Source organism: Centruroides sculpturatus, unplaced genomic scaffold (genome assembly GCF_000671375.1).
Source record: "Centruroides sculpturatus isolate CEXI.00-Female unplaced genomic scaffold, Cexi_2.0 scaffold851, whole genome shotgun sequence".
NCBI lineage: Eukaryota > Metazoa > Arthropoda > Arachnida > Scorpiones > Buthidae > Centruroides > Centruroides sculpturatus.
In genome coordinates, this window is record NW_019385139.1 from 214,641 (window position 1) to 226,547 (window position 11,907).

General features: G+C 27.4%; 1 long non-coding RNA gene across 1 annotated transcript; it reads right to left on the reverse strand.

Moving 5' to 3' along the window:
• Window positions 1-5,476: 5,476 nt before the first annotated feature.
• Window positions 5,477-8,474, reverse strand: LOC111635313. The gene is made up of 3 exons (XR_002758354.1): window positions 8,322-8,474; window positions 6,804-6,869; window positions 5,477-5,748 (listed from the first exon to the last, which is right to left on the reverse strand). It is a non-coding gene; the product is annotated as an uncharacterized LOC111635313 (long non-coding RNA).
• Between the last annotated feature and the right edge of the window lie 3,433 nt (window positions 8,475-11,907).

Here is an 11,907-nt window from a genome sequence, read left to right on the forward strand (position 1 = left end):
AACATATTTTTGGTAGATTGCCAGAAGACATTGAGAAATTGTCTTCTCTGTTCTAGAATTTTACTTTATATATATATATACTAGATATTAAATATGCATTGAGTTTTACTGATATAGAAATAGATTTTGAGTCAGAAATGCCAAGAGAAAAGATATTAAATGCCATAGAGGACAATGACACGACATTGAAAACTTTTTTTTTTCCTTTTTCTTCTTCTAACCTCCTTTAAAAAGAGGTTGGAAAAAGACTATTGTTAGAAAAATCAAGAAAAGATTTTTTTTTTATTTTTTCTTTCAAGCTACTACAATTATTTTTAGAAGTATTTAATTATTTTAAACCAATTTCAAACACTCGCAGACATACGTCGTACAAGATAAACGATCCTNCTAATTTTTTTTTCTTTAATTTTAGAGAGCTTAGAGATAAATGCCATAGAGGACAATGACACGACATTGAAAACTTTTTTTTTCCTTTTTCTTCTTCTAACCTCCTTTAAAAAGAGGTTGGAAAAAGACTATTGTTAGAAAAATCAAGAAAAGATTTTTTTTTTTATTTTTTCTTTCAAGCTACTACAATTATTTTTAGAAGTATTTAATTATTTTAAACCAATTTCAAACACTCGCAGACATACGTCGTACAAGATAAACGATCCTCTTAAAAACTAAACAATTATTATTACTACTTAATTAAACACTTAAAAGAATTTACGATCTTAGAAATTAAGGTTTCTAGATTTTTTTTCTGACGTAAGAAAATTTATTTTACATTAAAAAGTAATAATAAAATCTGTTAAGTTTGTGGAAAAGTCATTAACCTACTGATGAGAATTTCGCCTACGTTTTGTTACTTTTCTTTATTTTTTATATAAAGCTGTGTATTCTCGAACGTAGCCGAAAGGAAAAGATAGAAAATGAGAGGAATTTATCAAAATTGAAAATGTGAATTTCTTCTCCTTTTGTTTTTCTTTGTTTTACTTTCCTTTTTTCTGATATAAAATTAAAAACTAAGTGGGATAGTTTCAATCGTATATCTTTAGCCAGAAGGAGAATGAGCATCTGGAAGAAGTTTATGACGTTTCTTCGATTTCCCTTTTCATCTATAATTCTAAATGTTTTCTACCGTCTTATATTGTTTTCCGTTGAGAAATTTTTCTACAGACTTAATGCGTTTTTATCGTGGTTGAAAACTATAACTCTGTTGTTGTAAAAGTAAAGTTTCTATTTTTTTTACAATATATATATTTTTTTCTTAAATTAAACACGGTGGAACGATTAATAAACACTTCAAGTAATGCTTCTATCGATAAATTATTTTTAAAAAGTCATAAATAAGTCGATGCGAGCTTTCTCTATAGTATTGTAACCGTACTTTACTATTTACGTTTTAACTATGTCGCGATTTATTATTTAAAATATTCATAAATATTTATGTTTTTCGTCGTAAATTATAGATAAAAATTGCTAATTTTTATTATTTAATTGTTTTTTGTTTTATTTTCTTATTAAAGATTGTATACTTACTTAAAGATTGTATACTACGCTTACGACTACTGAGAGAATATATTTAATTGTTTAAAATTAGAAGCAAGTAATTCTAGAAAACTAATTTATATGCAAATATAAAATATGTTTGCTTATATATTATCAGTAATTACTATTAAATTAATTAAATTTTACTGTATTGTACTATACAATAAGATAGAAAAAGATAAGCAAGATCGTTAGGATCGGGTTTGCATAAAGAGGGACCCTCAAAATATAGCTCTTTACGTAAACGGCACCATACAATACTAATTATTCATGTTTCTATGTCTTTGAAGAGGGCCTACAGTCGTCTCTCAGGTCCTGTGTACTACATGCATGTTTATGACCGAATCTGTACAGTACTGTACATAAGTTAAACAAGATACAAGGGCATCATAAAGGAGAAATATTTTTATATGCTATAACTTAAAGACGAAGCAAATGTAATCCCTGTCTTGTATACATATATACGTATTAACGTACGACATGTTTAACAATTATAATGCTTTTTAACGTTTATAATATTGTAAATATTTACTAAACATTGTTTACAATTACTATCAAATATTTACAAGCATGTCAAGTGCTTATAAGTGCTTTAATTTGCGTTTCGAATAGCCTATATACAAATATTTACATACACCAATAACAGCTTACAGATGCTAGTAATTGCTAATAAATGATTAAAAAAAAAATACAAAATATTTTTATATGCAAATTCTTTCCATTTTCTTCTCTGTTTGAAAATATTTAAATTTTTTTTGCATATGCAAATTCTTTCCATTTTCTTTTGTAGAACGTTTGCAAAATGTTTATCATTTCTAAACGTTCGAAAGAATCTTTAAATCAAAGATAATGCGCCTAATTCAACTTTTTAAGAGTTTTTCAAACGTTTTTCTAACATATTAAACGTATTTTTTATTATTATTCTTCTAGATATTTATGCTATATTTATCTTTCTTTTTCCATAGTTAAATATTTTCTTTCTTCAGGAATTTTTAAATATTTAATTTAATTTCTTTTAAAATTTCTTTACGAAGAAAGAATTACTATTTAATTGATTTTATTCAATAGAAAATAGTATTTTTCAGATATTAAATTCATCTATTCTATTAATTATAAGCTATACATTAAGATATATTAGTGTAAAGTATAAAATTATAACATAAAATTTAAAAAAAATTCTGATGAAATTTCTACCTGCTACACTTAAAAATGTAATGAAAAAATATATATATTAATAATAATAATTAGCAATCAGAAAATACAAAAATAATTGTAACGAAACTTATTTTTTCCTTTTAAAAAAAAAGTAAAAGAATGAGTTAAATCCGGTAATAAATGTATAAAATAGCGATAATAAACGATAACTCCTGTAAAAAGTATCACAAATCTTGCATATATTCTTTATCGAAAAATGCCGATAAAGTAAAATTTCTTCCCTATTTTATTTTTTTATTTTTAACTTTAGTAAAATGAGTTAGTGAAGATGAAGGATATAGGTGCATGATCTGTTAAACCCGACAAAGTCTGACAGAAACGATTAGCTTATTTGATTTATGGTGGTCTTGACATTCATCCAAGGATTCTTATCGTTAGCAATGGTCTGAAGATCGTTTTGCGGTCCGTCAATTTAGAAGAATGGCTGATGTAATGTTGTCTGCTGCAGCATCTTCCTTCCAGTTCTCATCCGGATGAAAGGATGCTACTAGGGAAGAGAGAAGAAAACTCTCTTTTGTACTAAGTTGCAATTAATACTAAATAAAGAATTCGTTTGAAATTACAACTTCTCTAAACTATCTTCTGCGATGGTTAAATTATTTGTTCCCCCTCCTCTAATTTTTTTTTCTTTAATTTTAGAGAGCTTAGAGATTCTGGAAGTGTAAAATAAGAAAAGCATCGATTTGATCATTTCAATGGAGGAGAACCTCGTAGATGTTTACGAGTAAAAATTTAATTAAATTTAGACGAAAGAAATTATAAGTGTTTTCCCCCTTTTTTCTTCTTTAAGTATTCTCGGTTTAGAAGATAAGAAAGTTTAAGTTCGTTTAAAAATAAATTCGTCTCCGTCTGTATGTATGTATGTATGTATTTTTATGTACAAATATATTAAGTTTCAGTTCCTCTAGGTACTTTTTTTATGATGTTAACTCTACTAGATATGTTTTCATTTTGCTTATATTAGAACTAGATGAATATTTCGTGTCAATTTTATTCGATATTTTTAATATACTCTCCGCTAAGCAATTTTTAATGCTAAATATAACTCGCGTATGTAATATTCATCGCTAGCTTTAAATATAACAGATAAAAAGGGAGGAACTCTATAAAATTTTTTTTATAATTTCGAAGCCTTTATACTCCTATAAATATAAAAAAAATAATATAAAAATATTACTTTACTGTTTCTATAGGCATCAAATCTATTAATAAAGTATTCAATTGTCTTGTAATATTTTTACTTTACATTTTTAGTAAAAAAAAAAAATGCTAAATAATATTGTAATTTTATTTTTTAAAAAAATAAAGAAGTATCAAGAGAATTAAAGCTTTTATTAAAGAAATGCTGCGGTTTATTACATTAAATTATAACTTACATACGAGATATTATTACCCTTTGTAAATAGAAGATTTTTAAATAATTTTCTAGACTGTTCCTTACAAAAAAAAATAATAATATCTAATTTTTAATACAAAAATATATTCAAAAATTTTCATTAAATAATATATTTCTAGACCTTTCAAGAAATTGATAAAAGAAAAAAAAATGCTGTATACGTAACGCCACTAATAGAGGGGTCGATTTCATTGTTTACACTTCTCTTGTGGTTCGGACACGACTTCATTAGCATAGAAATGACATTGTCGCAGCTCCCAGTTAATTGGCATGTACTATTTTTACTAAAAAAAAAGAATTTCTCCTCTCTTTCTTTTGATTTTGTCATTTTCATAAATACAAAATTTGGAAGGAAAGAAAAAAAAACGTTTATTTCCACTAAAAAGCTGTATGAAAGAAGAAGAAAGAAACTGTAATTTATTTATTTTTTTTATTCGAATAATTACTACGCCATTCAATTACAGTTTGAATCAGATATTTAATTCTTATTTGATATTTTTTAAAATAATTTTTAAAAAGTAATTAAGTTGTAAAAAAAAATTTCGTCAAAGATGAGACGTTTCATTTATTTAAACGTAAGATATTTATAATTAATTATCTAGCTTAGAATTAATTGAATTCGGATAATATTTTACTATATTATTCTCTTCTTTATGAATGGGAAATGACACGTTTCAGAAATGTGTCAATTTCCATTCATAAACGTAAATGAAACGTGAAAGATCGCATCGTAAAGTTGTTGATTTCAACAATTAATTTTTACTCATCGATTCATCCATTCATTCCTTTTAATAATCAATTTCAATTGTTAATAAATAAATAAATAAATAATTTATGAATGAATCGTAGTAAATTAAAACTAAACGTAAAAAAAAAAGAAAAAATGGAATATATTTTCAAATTTTAACGCCGTAATACGATCAAATATCTCGAATCACGTCAGACATAAATACAATCTGACGATGTAGTAGCATTATTAATAAATGATACAGAAGATTTTATCTGAAGGATAAGAGAATTGGAGCATCTCATAGTCATTTAGACTTGCAGTAATTTCTTATTATCCATTGCTCGTGTAATTTCCGTGAGAGCAGACGAGATGCCGTCAAGACTCCCTCGAGAAAAAGTTCTTTTCATTACTTTTCTCCCCTTATTCCCCTTTTCCTGGATGAACTTGTGGAACGTTCGAATCGGATAGTTGAAAGCTGGATGTTTCCAAACCGTTATTATCGTAAGAGCTAGAGGAAAGATCCAATTGTTTAGGTGGAAGACAGAAAACCGAGTGAATAATGGCACTGTTTTACTTAACTGTAGGATGCAAATATGGTCTCTCGTTCGAGAAAATAAAAAAAAAAAAAAGGCTTTTTTGGTTTGCAAATTGATTCTTTCCGACATTGTTATTCAATAGATGGCCGAGTTAAAAGTAGAAATCGTACGTAGAAGTAGTTTGAAAACTGTTGAAAAAGTTTCCAAGTAATAAACTCCTTCTCGAATTTTATTTTTTTTTCCTACTTAATATTTCATACGTCGAATGATGAATCATTTTACAACTCATTAGTCAAATTTACTCGCTTTGTCAGCTTGAAATGTAAAATTCCTGATGTAATCTGTAAGTTTAATAAATCATTTTTAAAATCTCATTTATTATATTCTAACGTTTTAAAAGTTTAAAAAATAATAATAATAATAAGATAAATTAAACCCGTAAAATGTTCTTAAAATAAAATCTATATAAGTTAATTAACGTTCTTTATTTAAGAGCTACACAGTAAATATCGATTATTATTATTATTACTCGAATGCTTTTTTATAATAAACGATTAATCGAAAATTTCTTCTCTCAAACAAATAAAAAGATCCTACAGTGATTATCATCACAGAAATAATATTTAGTAGAATTTTTCAGTAAAAAAATACGCTTTTCGTGCACGAGAAAGAGGGGTTTTACTTTGATTTTCTTTCAGTAAAAACTTAAGCAAAGAAATTAGATTGCGAGTAACAAGAGCCGACAAAGAGAAAGAAAGATAAATTAGAAATCGAACAGACACCAAACTAAACGGAAATTGGGGGAAAGGAAGTAGTGAAAAAGTTTGTAATCCGTAGCGTGTATGATCAAAGCGTGAAAGATTGCAATTACCAGGTTAAATCCTAAGATTGATATACTTGGCTTGGCAAATACCTTCTGACAACACTGCGGGTCAAAAGGTTAAAACTCATCTGATCTCACCTTAATACATCTGTTGTCTTCTCACCACTTACGATGAGAAATTAATGCACAGAATAATTAAAAAATCGTTATTTTTAAGTCTTTAAACCACCGAAAAAAAAATTTTGACAAGAGTGTATCTCGGCGATAATAAACAGCATTACATTAATTATAAACATAATTTTCTCCCCTTGAGCGAAATGAGGTCGACTTATAAGTAATACAGTACAGTATATATATATATTTTTTTATTATTATTATTATTTTGTTTTTGTTTTCGACAAGTTCCATATGCTCCCTTTCTCCATGTTTCAACGAAATTTCCCGACTTTATCTACTTTGTTTCCTGACAATTTCGATACAGAAGGATATTCTGTATGCCTTAGGCATATTCGTGTTTTTTCTCACGTTTTCCAATACTTGATTGAATTTATTTTGAACTTGACCACGTCATACCTTTAGAGACCCTCCACCAATACCAAATGTAACACCAACCACCACATGAATTTATCCAGATTCTACCTGTATGAATTATAAAATAAATAAATAAAAAAATCGATCAATTTATATAGTTATAAATATTTTTATATTAAATCACTGTAAAACTTTTCTACAAAAATAAATAAAAATCTAAATTTTAGTTTTATTTATCATTAAAAGTCTTTCGTCGTCGACGACAGATGGAGGCACTGCTTCGTGTTATTATTATTATTATTATTATATTATTTTTTTTTTACTTTATTTAAATTTAAAAAAAATAAGTATTAAAAAATTTGTTTGAAATTGTAAAAAAAATTATGTATTTTCCATTAAATTATTTAAAAATTAATCGATAGAAAATGGGTTGTAACACGGAATGAGGGAGAGAGTAATAGAGAAAATATACTTGCGTGTAGCAAATTTGGCAAGAGGAGCAGCAGTTAATTAATTACAGATTGTAACAGGGAGAAACGTGTCAAGTTACGTCACAGGTCTAACACGACAGGCGACAAACGTACCAAACAGGCACAGATTTGAATTCTGACACAGTTGACATTAATGCTATTACAATATCGAAGCATCAATTAGATATGTTAAAACTTTAAAGTTTGTAGTTAAATGACGTTGCTCTAAACACTGCTGCTGTTTAGTTAACACGACTCTAATCTAGTCAAACTTTAAATCACCTTGCTTTAACTAATCTTAAAGGAAGATCATAGTTCAATCACGTTCGTTATTACTAGAATTTTAAACTGATTCATTAAAAATTTATCAATGTATGAGCAATTATATATAATTAAATAATCCATAAAATCAATAAAACAAAAAATTATAATGTTAAAATCTTTAAAAATTAAGTTTAAAAAGTTTTTTTTTAAACATAGGTAGTCGTTTGTGGAATATGGAAGATAACGTATTTAAAAATTTAATGATGATTGGTTGGAGATGCGACTATCCGAGCGACGATTGGTTAGTTACTTAAAAGTGGGAAGAGTTATATTTAAATTCTGTAATCTAATTCGTTAATTGATTTTCTGTAAGGTAAATCATTCAAATCTTATAAATATTTTTATCTACCATAATTAACAATAAACAATTTCACTTTTAACGAATTTTTTTACATTATTTTTACTACTATTTCACGAAATTCTTGGACATTAATTATATAGTTTACGTGCAATATTATTTAATGTGTATCACATTAACATTTCTATTAATTAAATTATAAATATCACCGATACATGGTCAACATGGATTGTTGAAATTGTACATTTCTTTAAAATTTTCGTTAAATTCTTTAATTAATTATTACAAATTACATTAATTAAACCTGTATAATAAATAAATAATAATAAATTTCAAATATTTCGATTTTTTATTATAAATACAATTATTTGAAGCTAGAAAAGTAAAGATATTTACTTCTCTTCTTTCCACATATTATTATATTTATTAATAGAACATAATTAATTTTTAAAATAATTAATTTTATACCATAAAATCCGTTCTTATTCGTTAAAGATAAGGATTAAAAGACGGAGTAGGCAAAGAACATTTAAAGAAATATCCAAAAGAAGTGACTACCGTCGAAAATATTGGGTTGAACATTAATCTAGCATCGATTGCTCTAGGTCCCTGCCAACAATAGATTGCTTGCCAAGATTGTTTCGTCACCATCAAAAGGAAATGACGTCGTTACGGCCGAAAAAATAAATAAATAAATAAAAAATAACAAAAAGAATCCGATCAAATTTAGGAAATATTGTTCTCTCTCTCTCTCTCTCTCTCTCGCTTCTTTATTCGTTTATTTTTTCCTTTATTGTGAGAAACTTTGCAAAATAATCCTTTAAAAAAACTCAAATTTCTCTTCTATATTCTTACGTATCGACAAACGTACAGGATCTTAACTAATTCTAAAACAATTCGAATTGAAAATTTAAATTCCAAATGTCGAATCGTTAACGTAATGCTTTATTAATCGGGTTGTATCGCGTTAAATTATTAAATGATAGTAACTATTTTTGATTACATAAATATTAAATTAACTCATTTAATAAAGAAGCCATTTCCCGAAGAATAATTATCGATGATAAATTAATTAATTCGTTAAATAAAATCGCTTATTTATCTTCCATAGTAACTGTATATACTTAGGACGTTGTTGTTGTGTACAGTAAAACAAGTCAAAATTGACCCGAATAAAAGGGAAAAACTTGTCTAAACATTAACAAATTTCTTCGAAACGGAGCGATTTTCTATGTTAAAAAAAGAGACCCCCTATTCAAAACGGAAACCTGCCAAACCGGAGGAAAAAAAAATGTATTCCGGCTTACACAGGTTTTACCGTACTTACATACAAAGTTTTCAGTCGAAATTCTCATTTTTTAAGCATGCAAACTGGAAAAATATGATAATTTGAAGAAAGTAATTCACTCGAATTTCATTCAAAACTTCGAATAATACTTTAATTTCGTTTCGTATTTTCTCTTTTGGATATCTGAAGCGTGTAGTCAAGTCATTTCCAGCACGGGAGAGATAAGTAGAACCTTCTTTTCTCTACAAATCTTATGAAAATACATAATAAGAATATATTTTAGTAATGAACAATGATGAAAAAAACAAGAGTACAATAGCAGAAAGAACAGATATTTATAATTAAATGTGTTATCATAATAATGAAAAGACACGTTTAACAAATTCTGTCCACCTTTTTTTTCCTCTCTCTCTCTCTCTCTCTCTCTGAAACGGAGAAAGGAAAATAACAAAAGAAGTTTAATTTTTATTTTTTATATTTTTATTGTTAGAGATGTTGGAAATTCCTCGACGTTATTTTCACAGGGAAGAAGATAAGTTATTAAATTTAACAGTGAAGCAAAACCTCCAGGGGAGTTCTTCTTCTATAAGTCGATAGCTTTACGTTTTATCTTATCTGTTCTAATTTCCAGAATCGGTTAGAGTACAATAAGCTATAGTATCTTCTATAAAATTCCAGCCCCCGAGCAACCAATGACTGACCTTTTTACTTGCCAATATGTGTCGTACAAAGGAGATTTTTCTGACGTAGGAAATTACCACGTCAACACTAAGGAAGTTCGACGTTTAACTAAGTAAGATAAACGGTCGACGAACTTAAATATCTGTCTTCTAACTTTGTATCTTGTTTGAAAGGAGAGAAAAAAAATGACCTCTACCACAGTAAAATTTCTCGATTATTCATATTTGCGTTCGTTTAAACCTGTGTAAGCCGAAATCGCACGTTGACGTGTATTCCCCCCCCCCCAGTTTTCCGTTGTAAACGGGTTTTTTTAACATAGAAAATCTCTCCGTATAGAAGAATTTTTTCCGTTTAAGTAGTTTTTTCGAGCTGAAATTTGAAAAAATTGAAGACCTAAAAATTCGCTCTATCCCCCGTCTGTGTGTCTGTCCTTTCTTAATCTTCTACTTCCTTATAACACACATCTTTCTTTTGTATAAAAAAAAAGTTTATGTAAAAGAGTAGACCTCTCAATAAAGAATCGTATACGTTATAAACGGGTTATGAGGAAGAAAACGTAGTCTTAAAATATATTAATGAACTGGTAATTTACCGCAAGAATAAACGTAAATTATACCTCGTTATATCGTTTCAAAAGAGATAATACGCATAATACGATAAAGAACAAGTGACGTTAAAAGAGGATTATAGAAGAGATAACCGAATATATCGTCGAATTACCTAATTATAACATTTAACCCCTTCTTAAGATTAGTTTGTAGTAAGTAATATCAAAGAAAAACATTAAAAAAAATACTCGATATAACGTTATAGAGTAGATAATTTGCTAAAAATATCTCTCTCTCTCTCTCGAGTTATTAAATCGAGTGATATTTTTTGAAGTGTCATTCATCCAAAAACGGCAGCAAAACAAATTAAAAAGACACTAAAAACTCCACACTTTAGCCAATGGAAGGGGGCGAAAACGAGCACGTGATCAATAACAGACGAAGGGAAAAACTTTTCGATAAGTGACAAGAGTTGACACTTTCAGAATAATAACACTGTTTATCTGTCTGCAACGAGATATTAAGGCATTTACCTCTAGCATTAACTTGATTTATAAGATGACAAAATCAGGAGACGTTTGGGTATCGACGAGTAACACTAAAGAAAAAGTAAAGGGGAAAACCCAAAGACAATAATTGCACGCTATTTCACTTCTCCCCTTATGTTTTTTTTTTCTTTTATCAAATATACAATTACTATAATCTAATTAAGTAAGGCAATTTCCTTTATGTATATATCGATTCTGGTGTTCGATAGTCGTTTATTTAATAGGGATATCGCTTCATCACCTTATCGTAATTTGGTGACGTTTGTGTAATAATAATTCGACTGTCAAATGCTTTAAATCCATTTTTACTTTATTATATTTTTTGATTTATTGTCATTAACTTAATGAACTCTGAATATGTATTTTCCTCCCTTTTTTTCGGATATTTTTATAGGTTAGTCGAAAGTAATAATGGTAATGGTTACTAATTAACACGATAATTTCTTACTCCTTCTCCTCCTCCTCCACGTGTTTTCACTTTAAATTGAAAATCTGGAAGGGGGAGAAGTTATTAATGCTTAATTTTTCAAATTTGTATTATTAATTCTCCTATTCTTCCTTTGGATTTAATTGAAAAAAGTTGAGGAAGATAAAAAAAAGCATCGATAACTCTTTTCATCCTCCTCATCTTAAAGAAAAGAATAATAACTTATCCTCTTTTTCATTCTCTTACTTTAAGTTATAATGATAATAAAGATGATAAGTTATTATTTAGTAATATAAATTAAAAAATTAAGCATCAATAATTTATCTTTCCCTTCATCCTCTTTACGTTAAGATGATAAAAAAAATGATGTTATTATATCCTCTTTAAGAAGATGAGGAGGATGAAAAGTTAAAGATGCTTAAGTTTTCAAATTTATATTATTAATTATCGTACATTTTTCTTAATTTAAATGATAAGGATAAGAAGCATCAATAACATCTCATCTTTCTCATATTGATAAATTACTGATGCTGCAAGTTTGAAAAATTAAGCATCAATAAAT